This window comes from Pleurodeles waltl, chromosome 3_1 (genome assembly GCF_031143425.1).
Source record: "Pleurodeles waltl isolate 20211129_DDA chromosome 3_1, aPleWal1.hap1.20221129, whole genome shotgun sequence".
Lineage (NCBI taxonomy): Eukaryota > Metazoa > Chordata > Amphibia > Caudata > Salamandridae > Pleurodeles > Pleurodeles waltl.
Genome location: NC_090440.1, coordinates 1378655605 through 1378680996, shown reverse-complemented (window position 1 = coordinate 1378680996; position 25392 = coordinate 1378655605). Strand labels below are relative to the sequence as shown.

General features: G+C 46.7%; 1 long non-coding RNA gene across 1 annotated transcript in view; it reads left to right on the top strand.

The window, feature by feature from the left end:
* The window catches only part of LOC138285220 (uncharacterized), a 69008-nt gene extending 43785 nt beyond the window's left edge, over positions 1-25223 (top strand). Inside the window, exons 2-3 of the long non-coding RNA XR_011201543.1 lie at positions 13594-13744; positions 24232-25223. This is a non-coding gene — a long non-coding RNA (uncharacterized lncRNA). The remainder of the gene's footprint in view (positions 1-13593; positions 13745-24231) is intronic.
* Positions 25224-25392: the final 169 nt, after the last annotated feature.

Sequence of the window (25392 nt, the reverse complement as noted above, 5' to 3'; positions counted from 1 at the left end):
CCCACATGGCCCAGGAGGGTGAATGTACGGAGTTTGAAGGCACCAATGGGACGGAGGGTGAGGGGAGCTCCACGACGGGGACAGGAGGGGACACCAGCAACAGCGACTCCTCCTCTAATGGGAGCTCCCTTGCGGTGGCGGGCACCTCTGTGCCCACCGCAACAACAAGTACAGCCACCACCCCCCCCTACCAGCACCACCCTCCCAGCAGCCCCTCAGCATGTTTCCCGAGCCCGCTCACCCAGGAGGGTGGGTATCTCCTTCGTCCCAGGCACCTCAGGCCCTGCCCCAGTCAGTTCTGCTGCCCTCAGTGAGGAGGCTATTGGCCTCCTGAGATCCCACACTGTTGGGCAGTCAACCATTTTGAATGCCATCCAGGGTGTCGAGAGGCATTTGCAACAAACAAATGCATACCTGGAGGGCATTCATTCTGGCGTGGCGGCCCAACAGAGAGCATTTCAGGCTCTGGCCTCAGCACTGATTGCAGCCATTGTCCCTGTGTCCAGCCTCCCCCCTCCAACCTCCACTACCCAGACCCAATCCCCTCTACCTCAGCCTATCCCAAGCACACCATCAGACCAGCACGCACACACATCAACACACAAAAGTGGCTCAGGCAAACATAAGCACCACACATCCCACAGGCACTCACACAAGCACCATACCCATGCAGACACACCAACATCCACTGCCTCCACTGTGTCCCCCTCCTCCACGTCGTCTAGCTCCCTCCCAGACTCGTCTCCACTCACACCTGCATGAGCTACATCCTCAGCCACTACCTCCATTACCAGAACGCCCATCACCACACACTGCTCACATGCAATCACCACCCCGGCTACCATGCACACGTCCCCTGTGTCCTCTCCCAGTGTGTCTGTGAGCCCTCCTCCCAAATTACACGAATGCAGGCACACACCCACTCAACAGCCGTCCACCTCACAACAGCTTCCAGCCCATGCACCTTCACCCAAACTCAGCAGACGTACACCTCCTACAACCACTACCTCTTCCTCCACTCACAAACCCCCTCCATCTTCCCGTCCCAGTGTGTCTAAAAAACCTTTCCTAGCTTCCATTGACCTCTTTCCTACACCTCCATCCGTCCTTCCCCTTGGGCCAGGATGTCCAGATCCCAGCCCAGCACCTCAGCCACAAAATCCTCGACCACTGTGGTCCCTGCAAGTCTTGGTAAATCGAAGGCGGCACCCATCCGGGCTGCCAGTGTGCTACCTAGTGAGGCCAAGGACCACCCTATTCCACCACCTGCCAAGGTAAAGAAGGGGCCCGCATGGTGAAGGGAAAGGCTGCACCAACCACCCAGCAAGACCTCTTCCAGAACCAAAGAGGACAGTGCCAAGGTCCCAGCAGCGACATCCAAAGTGGGGAAGGGACACAAGGGCAAAGGGAAGTCAGCTCAGGGCACGGAGCCTCCGGGTGAAGGACTGGTGTCACCCCTTCTGCACGATAGAACAGCAATCTGTACGGTGGTAGCCACTGCCGCAATGACCGCCACATGCACCACCCCCTGCACTACCACCTGCAACACCACCTGCACGTCTGTTGCCTCTACTACGGTCCCCAGCATCATCCCGAGTGGGCACCCTTCCGAGACTGCAGGAGACAGCCTGGTATCTCCCTCCACAAGTGCAGACACCTGCACCACCGGCAGCATCTCCGCCGCAGCCACCGCCGCAGCCTCTGCCGCAGCCACCGCCACCTGCCCTGCGACGTGCCCAGCCAGTGCCACCACAGCTGACATCAGCAGCATCCCCAGTGGGCAGCCGTCCGAGGCTGCAGAAGACGGGCTTGTGTCTCCCTCCACAAGTGCAGACACCTGCACCACCTGCAGCATCTCCGCCGCAGACACCGCCGCAGCCACCGCCACCTGCCCCGCGACGTGCCCAGCCAGTGCCACTATAGCGGACATCAGCAGCATCCCCAGTGGGCAGCCGTCCGAGGCTGCAGGAGAAGTCCTGGACCCTTCACACACCACATGAGGCACCACAACCAGCACTGGCACTACCAGCAGTTGGCAGGCTAAGTCGCCACAGGGCGGAGTATGGCTCTGCCTCCATAGAGTATCATGCTACCTGTTCCATGAAAATCTCGTGGCTCAGACACCCAGGTGAGGGAATGGGAACTGCTACACCCCAGGTGCAGCATCACTGGGCATAAAGCCCCCTCCAGAACCAGTGGAGAAAAGCATCCACTAACCTAGCCCTTGGCAGGATGAAGCACTCTGGGCACAAAGCCCCCTCCAGAACCAGTGGAGAAAAGCATCCAATGGCCCAGTCCTTGGCAGGATGAAGCACTCTGGGCGGCACAAAGCCCCCTCCAGAACCAGTGGAGAAAAGCATCCACTAACCCAGTCCTTGGCAGGATGAAGCACTCTGGGCACAAAGCCCCCTCCAGAACCAGTGGAGAAAAGCATCCACTAACCCAGTCCATGGCAGGATGAAGCACTCTGGGCACAAAGCCCCCTCACTACCCCAGTCCTTGGCAGGATGAAGCACTCTGGGCACAAAGCCCCCTCCAGAACCAGTGGAGAAAAGCATCCACTAACCCAGTCCATGGCAGGATGAAGCACTCTGGGCACAAAGCCCCCTCACTACCCCAGTCCTTGGCAGGATGAAGCACTCTGGGCACAAAGCCCCCTCCAGAACCAGTGGAGAACAGTATCCACCAATCCAGTCCTTGGCAGGATGAAGCACTCTGGGCACAATGCCCCCTCCAGAACCAGTGGAGATCAGCATCCGCTAGAGAGATTGTGGCCTTGCACTCCCCAGGAGTAAGCAGTGGGCAAACCACTCACTTGAGAGACTGTGGCTTTGTACTCCCCAGGAGCAAGCAGTGGGCAAACCACCCACTTTGGAGACTGTGACTTTGTACTCCCCAGGAGCAAGCAGTGGGCAAACACCCACTTATGAGACTGTGGCTTTGCTCTCCCCAGGAGCAAGCAGTGGGCAAACAACCCAATTGAGAGACTGTGGCTTTGCACTCCCCAGGAGCAAGCAGTGGGAAAACCACCCACTTGAGAGACTGTGGCTTTGAACTCCCCAGGAGCAAGCAGTGCACCCACTTGAGGGACTTGAGAGACTGTGGCTTTGCACTCCCCAGGACCAAGCAGTGGTCATGGAGCCCCCTCGTGGAGCAGTGGCCTTGTCTCATCATCCGGCTGAGGTGCCCCCCCTCCACTTCCCCCTGAGGTGCCTGTGTTTTTTTCGACCTGATGCCCCTGCAGCGTTCGCTCCGTTTTGAGGCAGGTGTCACGTGTGGGCTTAACCCATGCTTTTTGGGACCACTGGTCCACGGACATTTAATAGAACAGTATTCAGACTTGTGTACATACTGTAAATATTTGTATATACTGATCATTTAAAGTTATCTTGGCCTATCTCGATTTTCAATGATTACACTTGTTACTATCATTTCATTTGGTCCTTGCAATCTTCCAGGGGGTGATGGGGTGTATCTGTGATGTATTTGGCTGTGTTTGTGTGTATGGTGTTGTGGGTGAGTGTGGGAGTGCTGCGTATTGCGTGTGTGTGTGTGTCACTCTCTTTTTCCTCCCCCCCTCCCCTGTGTGCTAGGTTCAGTACTCACTGTGGTCGTTGCCGCCGTCTTTGTTGTTCCTTGTAGATGAGGAGGTAAACCAACATTGGTAACACCTGTAACTCAGACTCCATGGTGTCCTGGTTCCTCGTTGGGTGTCGAGAGGTGAATGGTTTCCGTTCCAAAGACTGTTTCTGCCGTGCTTTTGATGGTGTTGGTACCGCCCTGGAAAAGCTGGCGGATTGGTGCCTTGTAATAGTGTGGGCGGTACATTGTCTTCCGCCTGTCTGTTGGCGGTCACCGCCGCGGTGTTTGTTGCTACCGCTGTGGCGGTCGGAATGTTAAAGTGGCTGTCTGTGATGGCGGTTTCCGCCATGGTCGTGATTCTATTTTTTTTACCACCGGCCTGTTGGTGGTATTACCGCATCTTTATCACCGACCACCAGGGTTGTAATGAGGGCCATAGTGTTCCTGCAGGAAACACATCTCACGGGCTGGCAGCACTGTTTGCATGGGGAAGGGTAAAAACAAATTGGCCTAAAATGCACAGTTCACTTCGGGATCAAGGGGTGCAACTATCCTTCTTTGGAGGACCTTGCGGTTCCAAGTGTCCTGCACCTGGCCGGATGCCATTGGGTGTTATGTGGCATTATTGGGGAAACGTGAAAGTGAGGTTAAGCTGTTGATAAATGCATATGGTCGCCTTAAATCTGAAACACTCCATAAGTTGGGGAATATCTTAATGAGAGTTCCCCCTGCACTCACATTTATATTGGGGGGGGACTTTAATCTCACACTGGATGCACAGCTAGATACAATGAGGAAGAGGACAGAGGGAGAGGTGACATGAGGACATTGGAGGGATGTATTCAGGCAAATGTGATGTGTGCTGTTTGGAGAGCACTTCACATGTTTGAGAGGGGGTTACTCACACTATTTGAATGCAGACAACATGAACGCTAGATTCATTTTTTTTTTTTTACCCCCGCTTGCACCCTGAATAGGTTTATAGAAACGGAATATCTGGCCATGGGGATTAGTGATCACTCACCTTTGCCCTTGACTCTGACCACTGGTAAACAGAGGGAAAGAGGAACCCGGAAGATGGAGATTTAGCATCTCTTAAATAGGCAAAGAGGTCAAGTGACTAGACAAGGCCACCAAGCTTTGCTTTGAGGACAACAAGGGAACGGTGCAAAGTCTGATAATGTTGTGGGAATCGTATAAAGCTCTGATCTGAAGAGTTATTACTGGAGAGATAGACAACAGGAGGGAAAGACTGAGTAGGATGACTGCCCTGGAAAGGGAACTGCCAAAGGGATTATGTGACTTCCGACACACCCCACTTGAAAACTGATATGGACTTGCTAGATATGAGGTAAAAACCTAGATAAACAGAAACATATATACAAAGCTGGTAATAGCGCTGGCAAATTATTGACTTTGATAGGTAGCAAGGTACGGGAACTCCTGGCTGGGTCAGGGGAAATGGTGAGAGATAGCCAGCACATAGCAGAAGTCTTTGCGGGGTATATGGAATTGTTCTATAGCACCTAGGTGCAGGTCACTCAGGAGGATGTATTGGCCGTTGTTGAGGACTGTCTGACGAGGGGACTTGCATCACAACAGACGAGAGACTTAGAGGCAGCCATCTCGGTTGAGGAGATGTCACTGGCCACGGGACAGATGCAGACGGGAAAGGCTCGGGCCTGAACGGTTTACCATCTGAGCTGTTCTGTAAGCTGAGCAAGGCAACAGCGGAGCCTCTTCATGCTGCCTATATGGCAGCACTAAAGACGGGGAACTGCTGGAGGATATATAGACAAGGACAGTTCTTCTGATAGCGAAGGCAGGGAAACGCCATGAACGGTGCAAGTCTTATCTGTCGATTTAGTTGCCCAATGCAGATATCACAATCCTGGCAAAAGTCCTGGCAACATGACTACGAGCAATGGTAATGATTTAGTGCACCCAGACCAAGCTGGGTTCATGCCGGATCGCTCGACCAGTCTGAACCTGATGAGGATGTATAACAAGTTGACTGCGAAGGAGGCTTCGAGTGAGGATCAAATTATTTGCTCGCTTGATGCTAACAACACCTTTGACTTTGTGGAATGGCCATACATGTTTGATATCCTGGCCAAGATGGGCTAAGGCCCGAAATGCGCTATGAAAGGCCAAAAGGCAGAGTGAAGGTAAATGGCCATCCCTCCTAGGAGTTGCTGGCACAGAGATGCACGAGACAGGGATTCTAACTTTCACCTGTTCGCACTAGTAATAGACGCATTGGCGGCATGGTGGTGGATAGATGCACAGATCAGAAGGTGGCAGGGAGGCACTGGAATCGGAAGAGCGTATATCACTTTATGACGATGATATTCTGTTGTACTGAACAAAACCAGAACAAACACTGTCCCGGATATCTTTAGCACATTTGGCAAACATAGTGGATTTGCCATAAATTGGGAGAAATCCTTATTGTTCCCGATAGGCAGGGACACTGGAATTAAGTGATTGTGCGGCTGCAGCGATTATCACATTTAGAGACAATTAGAGATTTGCAACATACTTTATCAACTGCCTCATAATCTGCAGATTTTAACCAAAAATATAGTTTCTAGCTCAAACGCTTCAAACGTTACTAAAAATATAGCGTATGCGCTGCCATGCCATCAAAGTCCATTTTCACAGCTGGACTGGTCACTTTTCAGTTGCTTATTGCTATATTCTGGTGTCAAGCTGGTACTAATGAGGTGTTATCAAATTTAAAATGATGAAATAAAGAAGTAATGCTATTGCAAAATGTGCCACATTATGCTGCATAATTTCGCTTTTTTTGCCGCAAAATTTACTTAACCCCACTGCATAATTTGGCCCACTCCTGCTTAATAATTCTAGTGGCCCTGCCAACACGTGACTGGGAACCGGAAGGTGTGCTACCTATTCTACTCAGAGTGGATAAGAAGTGGTTTAAATACCTTGGAATTTGGAAAATTCAGGATTCCAATTTGCACTACAAGGCAAATCTGGAACCCATGCTAAGAGAGGCTAAAACTGGAGGTCAGACACTGGTATACATTGCCTCTCATCACTGGGAAAGGCAGCAATGTTTAAGATGGTGGACCTTCCCCGACTGTTGTATATTCTTCGAAATAGCCCATATAAAATCCCAGATGCTCTGTTCACCAAAGTGGATGTGCTCATGAGAACACCTCTCTGGGCAGGTGGACAACCCCACATTGTCTTGAGGGTCCTCCAAAGATCCAAAGACGAGGGGGTTCTTTCCCTATCATGCACCCAAAAATACTATGATGAAACACAGGTTGGCGTGGTAAATGACTGGGCATGTGTGGACTATGAGGACCCCACTTTCTGTCAAGACATGTTAGGTATGGGCGAGCCGAGCTATCTGCATGCATTCTATGGGGGTAGGCTAGATCCTAGGGTACTACCATTCGACTTCCTGAGAAAGGAATACTAGATGCCAGAGTCACAATGGCTAACATTATGGGCAGTTGAGACATGCTGTTAAGGAATGTGTTTCACAGGAGGAGACCCAGGAAACCTCCTCATTAGAAAAAAGACTGTTGGATGGATGGGTGGATAGTAAACTAATCTCATTGACATATGGCACAATAATTAGGAATAGACATGCCTCCTCTTCTAAATCTGGAGGATAGATGGGAGCTGGACCTGTGGGAGATATATGATGGAGACTGGGATTCCCCACAAAGGTAGAGTTAAAGGCATGTTACAACCCGGTTCAACTTAAAATCCTCCACCAAACATATTACACACAGCCTTAACCACACAGAATTGGTAGGATGGAGAGTGCAGATTGTCTCAGGGGCTGTGGGATGAGGGCACACTACTACATACACTATGCTGTCCCCATCTGTGATCCTTCTGGGAGAAGATACAGGGCTCACTAGAGGAAGATACCGGTAGCCCCTGGAGTTACAGCCCAGTCTGGAGATACTGGGCATATGGGGAACAACAGATATGACAGTACCAGAAGATTCCAGTGAACCTGGGACGCATGGTGGCAAAAAGGGACATTGCCCAAAAGTGGGGTAGTGGGACTTCCTCCCCACCTCCCCCCACACACACCACTATTGGGAGACAGGCATGGATCACTGTAAACGTATGGAAAGGGAGGTATACAAGGGACAAGGATGCCAGGGGAAATGATGAAATAATCTGAGGCGACTGGGGCTCGCGGCACACATGGGGGCTCAGATGTAAGTTATGACCATATTACTATTCTTCTTGTGGTGTTTATTGGGTTTCTTAGATGGAGGAATCATGGGCAGGTTTGGATGAGCTGTAAAACATTTTTTTTTCAGCAGAGTTAGTTATGTGGAACAGGGTGCATTCAAGCATGAATGTACCAGCAGGTTCTATGAAATAAAGAACTGACAGCTAATAATATATATATTTCTCTCACTTGGGAGATACCAGATAAATCGGGATTGTACCTGGCAGTATGGGGATTATAACAGATTTTTTTCTTTAATGAGAACAAACACTGCTGTGTTTGAATGGGGGTTTCAAAGTAGCACTCGTTGACAAGAAGGATTTGTCTCAGGCGGTTGTGTCTGGGGACTTCTTCCAAACAACCATAGAGACTTTTAGGAATCGGGAGACTGTAACAAAAGGAGAGAAAATAAAATAGACTTACCTGATTCTATGTCAGGACCGGAGGCGAGGATTATGGAGTCCTTTCTTCACTTTTATTAATTACAGCAAGGTCAAAGTTCAAACTCAAAAAACATTACAAATACTCCAACTCCCATGACGCCCAGAGCGTAGTCATAGAAACCAGTAAACCAATCATGTCCACCTCCGAATGTCCATACAAATGTCATACAGGAGCAGTCTGTCCTCTTTCTTCACTGCTGACCCAACAGTTAAGTCCTTGCTTCCTTAATGTTCCTTTGTGTTTGGGGTTGCCCGGGGATTGCCTGGTGACTTGTCGCATTGCACTGATATTTTATTGACTAATGTTTTTCTCCTCTGTTAAGCTGTTGAAGATGCCTGGCAGGCTTTAACCCAAGTGCATTCTGTGATTACACGCGGGGCAGCTAGGGGCATTCTTTCACGCTATGCTCACGTTCGGTCAGACGCTCAGCAATTTGTTCAGCACCGCTTCGCCAGAGCGTCTGACAAATTGCCGGCGCATGTAGGTATAGATAAGACCGTGCCCTTGCGGTCATCGATCAATTTCGGCCCCTCCCAACCCTCTCGGACACCGCCATCGTGGTAGGAGCAGGCTAGACCTGCAAATCTATCTCCTGGTGGGAAGACATAGCAGGTGCTAATACCTAAAAAAACGCCAGGCTGGGGCAAGAATTGTTGTGTGGGCATAAATAAGTAACATGGAGCACAGCAAGGAGAGTGCCCTTTGTATCAAATTCTGGGCAAGTATCTGGTGCTCCCACCACATTTTACATTCCTTTGGGAATAAGAATAAAGTTTTCCCTTGCAGCTTCTTCCATGATTGGTGGTCATATCTTTATCGAATCCTTTGAGGACCATGCCTGTGCCCCCTCCCTGGCAGCAGAGGAGGTATGGCCCCCTCCAACACCACCTACCCACAGGGGTTGACAGACTCCTTTTGCAGGTGGTTGCTAAGGCTCTCGCACCCCTGCAGGATAGGGTGGACAAGTCGATGGACCAGGTTTCTAAGACACCGTGCATTTTATGGGATTTAGGAGCCGGATCCAGTGACTATACCAACTTTTCCTTCTCTAGGCCAGTTCAGCGTAACTCAGGGCACCCGGTATGCTTTGACAAACTGAGAGAGGCCTTCCGTAAAAGTGCACGAGCACTGAGAAACACACCCTGCCAGCAGGATGTAATGCCCGGAGAGCGTGGCGGCACAGCCGCCCTGGATGAAGATCCCTTTCTGGGATCTCTCCATTCTGGGGGGGGGGGTGACTCTGATGAAGGAGCTCATCGGATGAGGGGCGTGATTTGGGCCAGAGGATTCCGATAAGTTTGACCCCAAGGACATCTACCATCCCAGGTGTTCCGAATGGGTCCCAGATCCCAAGGTAGCGACTTACGTTGCCAAAGCAATTTGACACCCCTTAGACAAGGAAGCAAGAGCCCGCTACGCACGGAGTGCCCCAGATCCACACTAGAGGACAAGGTGGCAGCCACCCACTCAATTGACCCCAAGTTATGCACATTCTTCACCAAATATATGCACGACCCCAAGAAGGGGATCAGTCGCTCCTGGTGAGCTTGCCAGGATAAACTCCTTGATATCCTATGCCAACTCACAAAAATTATCAAATTGGCAGAAGCATCAAGGCAATCCGGGGTGCCCATGCAAACAGACATAGTAGCGGGGAGGGCACAATGAGCAGTTTGTCTGCTCGGAAACGCTAATTGCGCTATCTCCGTGGAGATATGCCGGTCCCTACTAATTAGAATTGATCCCAAACTGGGGAATGTATCAAGTTCAGAGGCGGGTGCGATTGCACAAGGCAATCTTTTTGGGGACCCTTTTGTAAAGGAGCTCGGGAAGTTTGTGGCGACCTTCTCAGCGCTTGACAACGCACAATCGTCTATGAGAAAGATCTCCCCTGTGAAGGTTTTCCATGGGGCCGGAAGAGGCAGAGGTCGCTCCTCCGGCTGTTCCTTTCAGCCAGGCCCCTCCAGAGCTCAGGCCTGCCGCAACAACGGCTGGAGCGACAGAAGACAAAGTGCCTTCTTCCCCAACCAAGTTGCCAGTAGGGGCAGATCCTTCCGATCCGCAAGAGGAAGCACCAATGCTAAAGGAGGAGGTGGTGAAAAGCACTACCCTTTTTTTCCCCTCGAAATCTTGGAGGGAGACTGAAACTATTGATAAAGTATTGGGAACGGATTACATTTGACCCTAGGATGTTGGAGACAATCAAAGGTTTCCACATAGAATGTTATGGTTCCCTGACTCAGCAAGTGAGACCTCGTCCCCTTCGATTCAATTTGCAGGAGTCACAACTGATACAGACAGAAATACAGCAACTTCTTTGCAAAGAGGCCATTATCCAAACAACCCTTCACCCAAGGGGCTTCTTGTGCAACATTTTCCTTGTTGAAAAGAAGGACAAGGGATTCCGTCCTGTGATAAATCTCAAACAGCTCAACAAGTGGATAGTCTACCGTCACATCAAGATGGAGGGTATCCATCTCCTCAGGGATTTTTTAATCCAGGGAGACTGGCTGGTCTGACTGGACCTCAAGTATGCATCCATAACAGTCCCTATCTTCCCGCCACATCACTGTTGTTTGCAGTTTCAGTGGCAGGACCAAGTGTACGAGTTTCAATGCCTACTATTTGGCCTATCACCAGCACCGTGGTGCTTCACAAAGTTGCAGAAATGGGTCATGGAGACCCTAAGGACTCAGGGCATCAGGTCAATAATTTATCTCGACAAAATCCTCCTGATGGACCAATAACGTACACAGCTGCTCAACTACGTGAACATGATTATTGCCTTGCTACAGGATCTCGGGTTCATCATCAACAGGGAAAAGTCAATTCTTCTTCTGTCACAATCCACAATCCTCCTGGGATTCCTAGTAGACATTGTATCACCTATGTTGAAACTCCCAGATGGGATGATCTCCAAGATCAAGAAGGAACTTTCAAGGGTGATCAGGGGGGACAGGATCTCCCTTTGGTAGATAGCGAGGATAGTGGGACTCCTATCTTCGTAAATATAGGCTATCTTCCTGGGCTCACGTCATTACAAGGCCCACCAACATTTGAAAGCATCACATCTCAGGAAGGGGCTCACGTATTCAGAACTGGTGGAGGTATCCCCAGAGGCCAGAGATTGGAGATACATTGGTGGTTGGAACACATGGAGCCCTGGCACGGGAGTGCAATCTTCGGTTCCCTCCCTGACATGGTCATAGATTCTGATGCCAGCAGACTAGGCAGGGGAGCCAGGTGTGGACAGATCTCCATGGGGGTCAATGGACACCAGAGGAGTTAAACCTGCACATCAGTTGACTGGAACTCCTAGCGGGCTCATTTGCTATCCGATCCTGTTGAGAATGGACAATACGTCGGCGGTCCAGTACATCAAAAGACTAGGGGACACCTGTTCCAGAGCTCTGGCGGAACTGGCCAAGGACTTCTGGCACTTCTGTCTTCAGAAACAGATCTCGGTGATGGCAGAGTACCTACCGGAGATGCACAGCAAGGTGGCAGATTGGAATTACTGCTATCTCCGGGACTCCAGCGATTGGCAACTGGATCCTTCGATTTTCCAATCTCTGATGGAACGACGGGGACCCTGCAAAGTAGACCTGTTTGGATCCAGATTGAATGCACAGCTTCCCAGGTACTTCATTTGGAGACTGGACCTGGGAGTGGAAGCGGTGGATGCATTCCTGCAGGAATGGTCTAGGGACCCGGGATATGCCTTTCCTCCAGATTCCCAGGGTAGCAGCTCAGGTCAGGAAACAGATAGCATCTCTGGTATTAATTGTGCCGATTTAGAGAGCACAAGCATGGTTCCCTACTCTTCTGGAGCTTTCCTGGATGGCATCTTTAAAGCTACCAGCCTCCGTGAGGATCGTTCAGTACCAGCTGGATGCTCGCACCATCTAGTGACACATGGACAACTCAGTCTCATGGCATGGAGGATTTCAGAGGGCTTTGGCAAGACATCCATCTTTCACAAGATGCTAATGCTCTTATCAGACAATGTTGGGCACCGGTCACGATTAAGAGATATGAATCAGCCTGGAATCAATGGGCCCGTTGGTGTTTGGAGAGCAAAGTGGATCCTGTGGGGGCACCCTTCACACTCATTGTTAACTTTTTGGCAGAGCTGTACATGTCTGGCTTAGCATACTACACGATTAACTCCTTTCGATCAGCCATTTCAGCAGGACACAATCAAGCCAACAATTTACCAGTTGGTGAACATCCATGGGTGAGTAAACATCTCAATGGGGTCAGACTGTCTAGACCACCAGAGCCCAGATACATTAAGTTATGGGATGTCAATAAGGTACTTAACTTTATTTCATAGTGACAGGATAATCAATGCCTATCCAGAAAATACATTTTGGCAAAACTGGCAATGATTCTGTGTCTTGTATCTTGCGAAAGGGTCTTAGATGTCCATACCCTATACATTTCGGCAAGGGTTTTCAATCCTAAAGGGGTTACATTTACTATTTTCAGGATGGCTAAGACGAATATCAGGTTGGTATCTTATCTCAGTTTTGACTCACATCCTAAGGTGTGTGTAGTAAGATGTCTTAAAACGTATGAGGAAGTGATGGAGGAGATTATACCTCCGGGAGAGTGACAGTTACTGATCACCATTAAAAAAACCATACAGGACAGTAGCTGCTCCTACTATTGCCAGGTGGGTTAGATGGATCGTGATGGAAGCAGGCATAGATACCTATCATTTTGGAGCTCATTTTACAATGGAAGCGATGGCTTCTAAAGCCATACAGGTAGGTGGTAGATTGGAAGATATCATGAATGCGGCTGATTGGTCATCGGAATCTGTTTTTAAGAAATTCTGTTTCAAACCTATACATGAAGCTGCATCATTGGTGGTAAGTAAGCTTTGAACTTGCATAATCCTCGCCTCCGGTCCTGACCTAGAATGAAAAATGTCCTAACTATCGTGAAGGAAAGTTTCAATTCTATTAAGGCTAGGGAGGCGAGGATAATCCCTCCCTAATACTGGGACAGTATTCCCCCCTTGTATTACGGTACAGAGGGTGTGTTCACAGGACACACAGTGATTCAGGGAATCCACACTTATAGGTATTACATACTTTATCCTTATATGCAAAATAAATTGTTTCTTATGCTATTCTAGAGCCTCTCAGATATTTATTTTGACAAATGTTCTTGGATGCTTATGGTCTTCATGGTTAGTGAACTGTCAATAGCAGTATGTGATTATGATGACATTTCTCCCTATTGACGTTGTTTAAGGATAAACATGGTTTATGATTAGTCCCCACATGGTTCAAGTCTGGAACTCTGACATTTTCCTTATCTTCCAGGAGGTGATTTGAAAAATGGATTGAGGTCGCTTGAATTTAACGTCCTACAGTGAAGAAGAGGAAGGACTGTTCCGTTTGACATTTATATGGACATTCGGACGTGGACATGATTAGTTTACTGGTTTCTATGACTACACACCTTGGGCATCATGTAAGTATTTGTAATGTTCTTTGGGTTTGAACTTTGAACTTGCTGTAATTAATAAAAGTGAAGAAAGGACTGCCTAATCCTTGCGCCTGTGTCCTTAATAGAATTGAAACTTTCCGTCATGATAGTTAGGAAAGTTTTCAGTTCCCAAGTGAACCTCTTCCTGATGCAACCTGTAGGGAAAGCACAAGATAGGGAGAAGAGATTAAAAACTGGAAACACTTTAAAGACAAAAACAGAAGGACTCATATCTCCCCACCAGGAAGGAGACTCAAATGCTAATATGGAGGAAGGACAAAAAGAAAGGGAGTGGCCTGAAGGGTAACTCATCAATGGAGAGGACTGGAATAGATGAACGTGATCGTTAGCAGAGCGAGAGCGAGGAGAGACAGCAGATGCACCTTCAGGCCCTGGGGAGGCTTTCACAAGTGCGTAGTGCCTCTATCAAAGTCCTCAGACCGGAGAGGATGTCAATCCTGCCATGCTTCAGCACCTGGATGGGATTTCCTTTTACAATAGTGTTTTTTATTTGTAAGCCTTAAGTCCAGAAAACGGGCATCACAACACCGTTTGAAGTAGTACAAAGCGAGCAACACATGTTTACCAAAAAGAAGTAACATCTAGACATCTGTCGTGGTAGAGTAGTTTAACCACATACCCCATATTTGTGTGTGTTTTCTAGGGACAACCCCTAGATTTGTAAACACATTTTTCAATTATGGCATACCAGTTCATCCCCTAGGTCCATTCTCGCATTGGGGAGCTCGCAAAACGGCAGTATTGTGTGATATCCCATTTGGCTAGAAAGAGTCCAAGCACCACCAAGGTTCTGATGTCCCGTTGGCCCCACCCACTCATCAATGAGCCCCCAAAGTGTCTTTCTAGGGTCTGCAACAATAGTCATGTCTATCACCTGTGGGATGATCAAATGCACACAGGACCAATATCTCTGTATAACAGGGCATATTCACACTCTGTGGAAAAAAGGTCCAGGTTCCATTTTACATCTAAGACAATTGTCGAGACCCTCATCCCTTTTACTGAGCCTCCATAAGCTACAGTAGACCCTATATAAGTACTTCAGTTGAATGAGGTTAAGTTTAGTGGAGACCGCAAGTATCCATGAGGCCATCCTTGCTTCTGGTCAATTATCTAGAGGCCCAACATCTTGCACCCACCTGTCCCAAAGTGCCTCCATGGGGGTCTGAGCTGTTATTTACCAAACAATCAGTAAAGTCTTAAGGTACAGCTGTAGATCTCTACCAGGTATGAGAATGGGTGAATGTGACTCCCTTCCCCAATATTTTTCAGCCTGGCTATGCCAATTAGGTCCCAAGATTTGAAGTCTTTTACCTTGGCGGTGTGTTCCTGCAAGGAACTCTCCCAGAGTTTTGTGAATTCATAATTGTGGTCAGACCTTTTTATCTATGACACTTTAGTGGAGGCCTCCTGGCTCCCCAGGGGAAAGTTCAGCTTCAGTGTACTAACTCAAATCCTCGTATTAACATCACAAGTGTATATTGTGTGTGCTTCCGTTGTTAGGACCCTATCCCAATGGATCCACCAGAGGGCTCGGTTCCAACACGCCAAAGTTGTTGCAGTGGTCAGAGGAAGAACAGAGCACGTGTATGGCCCCTACAACAGTCACACCATGCTCTGTTGTGCGGATGGACTTTACAGGGAAAGGGTGGAATGAAGGAGATAATGGCTAGGCAAATAAACAATCGGCTAAACATTGTAATAAGGCAGTCTGTGGTTGGTTCCTACCATTTCTGAGCTAGTTAGATGGGAACGTGATTGAATTCTACAATGAATAGTTAGGATTGCTGTTTCAGAGCAGTAGTGTTTTTTTGTCTTCTTTTACATTCCTTCTCTTTATTCTAACTTCTTTTTGCTAATTCCAGAGTAATATTTAATTTATTTAAGCCCTCATTACGAACTTGGCAGGAAATCCTGGCGAGTTCAGTGCTGGCGGTAGAAACAACGACCGCCAGCACGTTGAAGACCCCGCCAGCCCAATAAACAACATTCCGCTGGGCCGGCGGGCGGAAACAGTGTTTCTCCCAGCCGGCCCAGCGGAATGCTCGGCCTGTACATTGCCGTTGGCAATGTAGGAATGCGGCGGGTGCTGCTGCACCATTCGTGCATATCACTGGCCGTAAATCGGGCAGTGAAATGCACGACGGTGCTGTGCACTGGGGCCCCTGTTCTGCCCATGCCAAGTGCATGGGCAGTGCAGGGGCCCCCATTCTGCCAGCCTTTCCCTGGTGCCTAAATCTCCTGGGAAAGGCTGGGGGAAAACAGGTTCATTATCCAGCGGGCAGCGCTGCTTGTACCGCTGCCCTGCCGGATAAGGAACTCTGCCATCACCAGGCTGCCTGGCAGTGGCTGCCTAGTGGTGGCGGAGTTCCGCCTTTGGCGGTCTCCCCCTGTGAATTATATGGCAGTCTGGACCGCCATGCCGGTGGCGGTGATCTCCGCCACTGCAGGCATGGCGGTACGGACCGCCATGTTCATAATGAGGGCCTTAGTTTTGTTATTATAAAGTGTACAAAACCGAGAAAGACTACAAAGTTAGAAACTCATACCTAAATGTCAGGTTGCAAACCAACTCTTACCTACCAGTTCAGGAAAATGCCTATCAACTGAAGAACAAGAAAGAGAGAACAAAAGAGGTACAAATAAATAAATAAAGTGAAAAAAGGAAAGAGGGATCTCAAGACAAGAAAGCATACAGAAACCAGTTAACAATAAAGCTCGACTCGGTGTATATGAACCTTTGACATATTGCTCTCTAACCTAGCGGTTCATAGCATTTTGACTGATGTGGACCCCCTACTGAAACATTTCTGGAATCCTGGGACCTCGCTGAGTCATTAGTAAAAGCCTGGCACCCTCAGCTTAAGCAATTGCTATGATTTAAGTCTCAAAACAATACATAAAAATACAATCATGTATACACAAAACAAATGTACAAATATTGGTATGTTTAGTTCAATTCTCAATCAAATTTGGAAATGTTTTAAAATGTTCAGTTTTGCTTTATTAATTTTAATGTATTAATTTTGATACAATGTAATTTTGCAAAACAGTCAGGGACTCCCTGAAGAGGCTTCGTGCACCTCAGGTTAAGAACCACTGTCTTAGCCCTCGGGTAGATTGTTTGTATTTTTGTAAAATACTCTGTCACTAACCCTTATTTAATTTTAAGTGAATTAAGCATGTAACACTAATTATAACTTTTATATTCTTTAATTAAAGTACCTCCCACTTAAATATAGTTAAATCGGTGTAGTACCATTTTTTTTAGAGAAGAGTATCCTATTTATATTACTGCCCAACCGATCAAGACTTTCAGAAAGCTTGACATAAGACAAGTAGAGAACTCCAATGACTCTCTCTACCAGTCCTCATCATATTCAAAGTCTGCCTCGTTGTGGAGTTCCCGCTATACATAGATCTCAGAAGTTCCCTCTCTTGTGTTTTTCTAAGAGGAACCACAGACCTCCCTCTTTAAAAATCTTCATCCACGGGTAACGCTATAAGTGTGTGAAACTATAGTAGGAGAATAGTAGACGCAACCATTAGTTTCTAAATCAAAACTGGCTTGGCAAAGTCAGAGAGAATGTGTACTGAGCTGGAATCACACTGTAAGGAACAACCTAAATACTTTTATATGAAGGTGTTCTAAGGAATACTGCAGTGTTAGTGAACTAGTAATGGACAAGCCACTTATGTACAGGATATGTGTCTTAAATGGTCTCATACAAACTGAGAAAGTGAGTTTCAGACCCCCTCCCCATTGTAGTGGAATGTAGTTTTGTGCAGAAATGTCACATGCATGGTATACAGTTGTGTCACCCTGTCCTCAGTGCACGAAAGTGTATAGTAGCCTGTTTTTTTAATTTTAACCCTAGCCTCACAGTAATCAAGTGTGTGCAGAGGTCTAAGCCTGACCCTTGACGTAAGTGAGGCACTGCACATATCATATGACCTGGAATGTCATGTATCCATATAATGGATGTAGAAGATAAAGCAACTTTGACAGCATACTGAGTTTTGTGAATCCATAAATGTGGTCAGACCTTTTCTCTGTGACACTTGAGTGGAGGCCTCCTGACTCACTTGTGGAAAGTAGAGCTTCAGTGTGCTAACCTAAATTCTAGTATTAACCTCACAAGTGTATATTGTGTGTGTTTGTGTATGTTGCCTGCATCATATATGGTATATAGTGTAAGAGTGAACCAGAGAATTGGAGGTCTGTGGGATCCCTTTTGGATGCCCATGGTTCACCCTTCTGCACAAGATGGAAGTGAGGTTGTTTTCTCAGGCAGTGGAAGTAATATTGGTGACATGCCTGAAGCTGGAAGAGAAAGGAGGCAAGATTTCTTTAGAAATTCTGTTAGGCCCTTTCCTGAGAGGAGCTGCCAATAAATCTTCCTGTACAATTACAATTTGGTAGATGATCAAGGTGGAAAGTGAGCCTCCAGTTTCTGTTGTTGAAGGTTAAAGGGACTCCCTTAGGTGAGGCCAGAATCTGTTTTCCCCGGCTTTGTTCACTGTGGCTGATGGCACCCAAGTGCAGAAAGCTCACATCCCTTTGTGCCTCTGCTGTGATTGATCCATTCTGGAGGCTATCCTGCTCTACACAAAGGTTATGTCTGGAGACTACCGTATTCTACAAAGAAGCTCTGTCCAGAGAGCAGCCTGGAAATGACACCGAGAAGAAGAATCACCCCAAATCCATTTTGAATGTTTGGACAGTGGACCCACATCTCCTCTCTGCTTTTGCTGAATAAAAGTGGAAACCACTGACCCCCTTGTTACAATTTCAAGTTTTCTAGGACTACGAAAGTGGTCCCTAGAGAATTGCTGTGCAACCAGACTTGGCATCTGCCTGACAGCCAGCTTCCCAGGGACTAGGGGATGCCACCTGAAATCTTGCCGCCTTGCTTGAAAAAGCTTTTTGTCTGACCTGAGGTGCCTTGAAGCGATCCTGCATGCTGAGAGAAGAAAACAGTCTGCAAACTCTGGAGGATGTGAAATGTCCATAAAGGGACACAATCAGTGATAACCTGGTGCGGGTGGGGTCTCCCAGAGGAAGGAAGACTGAGGAGAGTGATCTTCAAACACCATTTGCTGCAGCAGTAAATAACATTTGCTATGGGAGGTAAAATTGTAACACATCTTATTCGACTCCCGCTCAATTTTTCTCCCTTGAACTGGACAAAATTTGAAATGACGGATCTTAACTACATATACCACGAAGTGCCAAAATGTGGGGGGATTGTTCCATGGAAACCAGAGTTATATGGAAATCAAAAGGTAAAAAGGGTATTTTCACTGGAGGGTCGGGGTATATTATGATTAGATTTGCGTATGACATCTGAATGTATGTTTAGAAAAATCTCAGAAATTCACTAAAGAAACCACAGTGATAATACAGTTATAGTTACAGAACAAAACCTAAAAAACACTAACATTTACCAGTTTTGGTTTGATAAACTAACCATAACTCTCACCCCATCATGCAATGAACATGGCCTCTCATACGAGGCTGTCTTTAATTTCAGTCCGTGGACCTGGCATGCATTGCAAGGAGGGCAGAGCTCACTCTATGGTCCATGCCCTCCCTGTTGAGTCTTTAGACTGTTCGCCAAGTTAAACAACATTCTGAGCTTTTCAGTAGCTGAGAGTCTCCACCAATTCAAAAGTGCCTATCCTTCAGCAATATCAGATATGTCCACCATTTTATAATGAGACATTCGCCTGTATAGATCGCAGAGTATGTGCTATTTTGAAACATGGAGAATGTTTGAGATATTTTACAGAGAGGTTTCTGGAACTTCTCTCTGTACTGTAGAGACGAAGAAGGGGAAAAGAATATCGAAGGGCTGTAAATGCCCATAAGGTGATATGCAATCTGTGCAATCAGTATTTGCGCAAGAGGATTTTAGTCATTCAGGACTTCAATAATGGAACACCACTTCATGTCGAAGCACAAAAGGAATACCCACGTTTTCTGGAGGGGCAGAAAGGAAGAAATGTCAGGGTGCCATCACAATCTTTGCACTCTGTTGCATGAATTGCAAAATCAACATCTGGTGAGGGGAGAAAAATACCAGAAATGGGAATTTAATTATGGAGGAACACCACACCCAATACATTAAAAAAAATCCACAATAATATTTATAATGTTAAAAAGTGTATCACTGGCGATTTGTCACCCACATTGCAAAAAAAACAAGCAAACCCCAACCCTCACACAAAAAAAAAGTTATTGGGAGAACCACCAAAAATCTGAAAAAAAGAACTACTCATTGGTGGCTGCAGATTTTTGTAGAAGGCCTAGTCCTGCTATCCAGGGAGGTAGAGCTGAATGGCTTGGAGGCTGTGTGCAGCAGAAAAGGAAACATTACAAAGAAGATGGGTATCATAAAAACTCATTCAAAGAAAAGATACAGTTTAACCCCTTCGCTGCCAGGCCTTTTCCCCCTCCTGTGCCGAGCCTTTTTTTGGCTATTTGGGGCAGTTCGCGCTTAGGCCCTCATAACTTTTTGTTCACATAAGCTACCCACGCCAAACTTGCGTCCTTTTTTCCCAACATCCTAGGGATTCTAGGGGTACCCAGACTTTGTAGGGTCCCCAGAAGGAGGCCAAGAAATTAGCCAAAATGCAGTAAAAATTTCGTTTTTTTAAAAAAAATGGGAAAAAGGGGCTGCAGAAGAAGGCTTGTGGTTTTTCCCCTGAAAACGGCATCAACAAAGGATTTGCAGAGCTAAAATCACCAGCTTCCCAGCTTTCAGGAACAGGCAGACTTGAATCAGAAAATCCAAATTTTTTAACACAATTTTGGCATTTTACTGGGAGATAACCCATTTTTACGATTTTTTGTGCTTTGAGCCTCCTTCCAGTCAATGACAGAAATGGGCGTGAAACCAATACTGGATCCCAGAAACCGAAACATTTCTGAAAAGTAGACAAAATTCTGAATTCAGCAAGGGGTAATTTGTGTAGATCCTACAAAGGATTCCTACAGAAAATAACAACTAAAAAAAAAAAATTTAAATTGAGGTGAAAAAAACTTCAATTTTTCTCTACGTTTTACTCTGTCACTTTTTCCTGCAATGTCAGATTTTTTAAAGCAATATACCGTTACGTCTGCTGGACTCTTCTGGTTGCAGGGATATAAAGGGCTTGTAGGTTCATCAAGAACTCTAGATACCCAGAGCCAATAAATGAGCTGCACCCTGCAGTGTGTCTTCATTCTATACCGGGTATACAGCAATTAATTTGCTGAAATATAAAGAGTGAAAAATAGCTATGAAGAAAACCTTTGTATTTCCAAAATGGGCACAAGATAAGCTGTTGAGGAGCAGTGGTTATTTTCACATCTCTGAATTCCGGGGTGACCATACTAGCATGTGAATTACAGGGCATTTCTCAAATAGATATCTTTTTTACACACACTCTTATATTTGGAAGGAAAAAAGGTAGAGAAAGACATGGGGCAATAACACTTTTTTTGCTAATCTATGTTCCCCCAAGTCTCACGATAAAAATTATACCTCACTTGTGTGGGTAGGCCTAGCTCCCGTGACAGGAAACGCCCCAAAACGCAACGTGGACACATCAAGGCCCGTATTTATACTTTTTGACGCTAAACTGCGCTAACGCAGTTTAGCGTCAAAAATTTTTTGCGCCGGCTAACGCCATTCTGAAGCACCATGCGGGCGCCGTATTTATTGAATGGCGTTAGCCGGCGCAAGCAGACCGGCGCTGCCTGGTGTGCGTGGAAAAAAACCACGTACACCAGGCAGCACCGGCGTAGGGAAAAATGGCGTTAGGGCGTCTTAAAAATGGTGCAAGTCAGGTTGACGCAAAAAAATCGCCTCCACCCGATTTGCGCCATTTTTAACGACGCCCAGACGCCATTTACATGACTCCTGTCTTAGTAAAGACAGGAGTCATGCCCCCTTGCCCAATGGCCATGCCCAGGGGACTTCTGTCCCCTGGGCATGGTCATTGGGCATTGTGGCATGTAGGGGGGCACAAATCAGGCCCCCCTATGCCAAAAAAAAAATATAAAAATAAAAAAATGTATACTTACCTGAACTTACCTGAATGTCCCTGGGGTGGGTCCCTCCATCCTTGGGTGTCCTCCTGGGGTGGGCAAGGGTGGCAGGGGGGGTCCCTGGGGGCATGGGAGGGCAACTGTGGGCTCATTTTGAGCCCACAGGTCCCTTAACGCCTGCCCTGACCCAGGCGTTAAAAAGCGGCGCAAATGCAGGGTATTTTGACCCGCCCACTCCCGGGCGTGATTTTTGCCCGGGAGTATAAATACGACGCATTTGCGTCGCAGTCATTTTTTTGGGCGGGAACGCCTACCTTGCATCTCATTAACGCAAGGAAGGCGTTCACGCAAAAAAATGACGCTCTTTACTCCTACTTTGGCGCTAGACGCGTCTAACGCCAAAGTATAAATATTGCGTTAGTTTTGCGTTGAATTTGCGTCGAAAAAAAACGACGCAATTTTGGCACATGCGGAGTATAAATATGCCCCCAATTTTTTTTAAAGAAAACAGAAGTGTTTTTTGCAAAGTGCCTACTTGTAGATTTTGGCCTCTAGCTCAACCGGCACCTAGGGAACCCTACCAAACCTGTGCATTTTTTAAAACTAGAGACCTAGGGGAATCCAAGATGGGGTGACTTGTGGGGCTCTGACCAGGTTCTGTTACCCAGAATCCTTTGCAAACCTCAAACTTTGGCTAAAAAAACAAATTTTCCTCAAATTTTGGTGACAGAAAGTTCTGGAATCAGAGAGGAGCCACAAATTTCCTTCCACCCAGTGTTCCCCCAAGTTTCCCGATAAAAATGATAACTCACTTGTGTGGGTAGGCCTAGCGCCCGCGACAGGAAATGCCCCAAAACGCAACGTGGACACATCACATTTTTTAAAAGAAAACAGAGGTGTTTTTTGCAAAGTGCCTACCTGTAGATTTTGGCCTCCAGCTCAGCCGGCACCTAGGGAAACCTACCAAACCTGTGCCTTTTTGAAAACTAGAGACCTAGGGGAATCCAAGATGGGGTGACTTGTAGGGCTCTGACCAGGTTCTGTTACCCAGAATCCTTTGCAAACCTCAGAATTTGGCTAAAAAAACAAGTTTTCCTCACATTTCGGTGACAGAAAGTTCTGGAATCTGAGAGGAGCCACAAATTTTCTTCCACCCAGCGTTCCCCCAAGTCTCTCGATAAAAATGGTACCTCACTTGTGTGGGTAGGCCTAGCGCCCACGAAAAGAAATGGCCCAAAACACAACGTGGACACATCAAATTTTTTCACAGAAAACAGAGGTGTTTTTTGCAAAGTGCCTACCTGTGGATTTTGGCCTCAGGCTCAGCCGGCCCCAGGGGGGGCAGAAATGGCCTAAATATAATTTGCCCCCTAGGGGAGCGACCCTTGCCTAAGGGGTCGCTCCCCACACCTAAAACAAAAAAGTAAACAAAAAAAAAATGATCCCTGGTGCCTAGAGGTTTCTGCCCCCAGGGGGGGCAGAAAAGGCCTTCCCAAAAAATGCCCCCCCCCCGGGAGCGACCCTTGCCCAAGGGGTCGCTCCCTTATGTCCATTTAAAAAAAAAAAAAAACATCCCTGGTGTCTAGTGGGCGTTTCAAAAGCCGGATTGCAAGCAATCCGGCTTTTGAAATGCTTGGAGAGACTTCAAAGGGAAGGAAATGCATTTCCTTCCCTTTGAAGCCTCTCTGGGCCTCCCCCACGTGATCGAAAGAGAAATGCAAAGCATTTCTCTTTCGATCATGCTGGAAGCCGAGCTTCCAGCGCGATGGGGGAGGCTCTGTGATTGTCAGCGCGTGCTGACATCACGGTGGGGTGGGGGGGTCGGGGGTGGAAGGGGAAGGGCTTCCCCTTTCATCCCTGACTTGGGGGAGTGGGGGGAACCCCACAGAGGGAGCGCTAGCGCTCCCTCTGGGCTCTGTGACCAGGACGTAATGGTTACGTCCTGGGCACAGCAGCAGTGTGCCTCAGGACGTAACCATTACGTCCTGGGCACAGAACTGGTTAAGTGAAGTTATGATTAGAATTGGCATAACATCGTAATGTTAGTTTATTAAAAAAAAATCCCCAAAACACAGATGAATTGAAACTATGGTTACAAAACGAAACTTAAAAATCATTACAATTTGCTAGTTTTAGTTAGCGCTATAATCCATAACTAGCCCAACAAACATGTGTTGAAGCAGCTATGCTAATATGAGAATATTCTAATGATTTGCGTATACATACTAATGAGAAATAATGACAAACAAAACTAATAATTGAAAATAATGTGCAATGAATCAAATTTGAGCACAGGGAGTGGTCACCATGAATGTTAACATGTACTAAAATAATGTGAATTATAAAAATGTTGTATTAATATGCCACAATTGATGATCTAATCTATGTTTTATGATGCTTCATATCCTTAACTTAGCCGAACTAGAGGCCTGGTAGGCGCTGGGCCTTGGTTGCTTAACTGTGAAGACGCGATGAGCTGCCGAGGACTGGAACTGGAGAAAAGGACATTGAACTGTACAGAGTTCAGATGAGCTCTGCTAGAATTGTCTGCAATGTACCAGCTGACAGGAGACGATCAGAACAAATTAATACAATTATGTGTAGAGTAGGCTAAATGTACTTTCCCAGGACTTGAACAATGGAAGCACTGACTAAAAGACTGTGGGCAACAATTTTGTTACCTGAAGAGCCGGATGATGTTCTCATCGACAGAAGGACCAATCATAATAATGGAATTTGATGCTTGAATCGACGCAAACAAGTGGTAAGCCAAAACTATAGGTTAGAATCATAACCCCTAATGAGGTTGACCAATTAGTAATTTGTGGGACGGACTAAGAGACCCTAATAAAAAGTCATGACATGAGAAGGGAATAGAGAGCAGAGAGGCGAAAGTTGATGGCGTCGGAAGACGCTGTCTGAAATGCTAATAATTGGGCTTACTCTCTGTGAACCTGATACTTGCTGATGTCTGATGACCTGGAGATGAAGACTGACTCGTTGCTGATCTATCTTGGATAGGTAGCTATAAAATGTTGACTGACTAATGTGTGCTTTTTCTTCTAGGTACCAACTGCGCTGTGTTTTTTTTCTAAATGTTTTCTCTCTTAGATTTTTCCAAATTAATAATTTTTGACTAAATTGTTTTCGCATGAAGACCCACATGCTGATGCTAATTTGAGATACGTAGGCTGACAAGGGTGAATTAATGGTGATGGTAGACTGACTTGCCTTGCTGAATTATTCAATGTTAAAGGATTTGCTGACTTATGTTGATTGCTTTCACATATCAATAACACTTGGTGAAATTGTTGCTCATGATGCTAATAAAGTTTGATTAACAATAAAGTTGAAATAAAGGTTTTGATTAGAATTGTAACTAATAGGGAATAAAAACGATTAACCTTTTTGAGAGTGATGGTATTTTTCTTGTTAGGTAAAGTTTCTTAATGGTGTTTACTTGTCAATTATGATGTTTATTGATGTTCCATTGGTTACCGCTTAACTAGGATATTCTATGCGATCCAAAAGATTCATCGACCTATACGTGTCCCCTTGTAAGTTTACTTACTAAGAA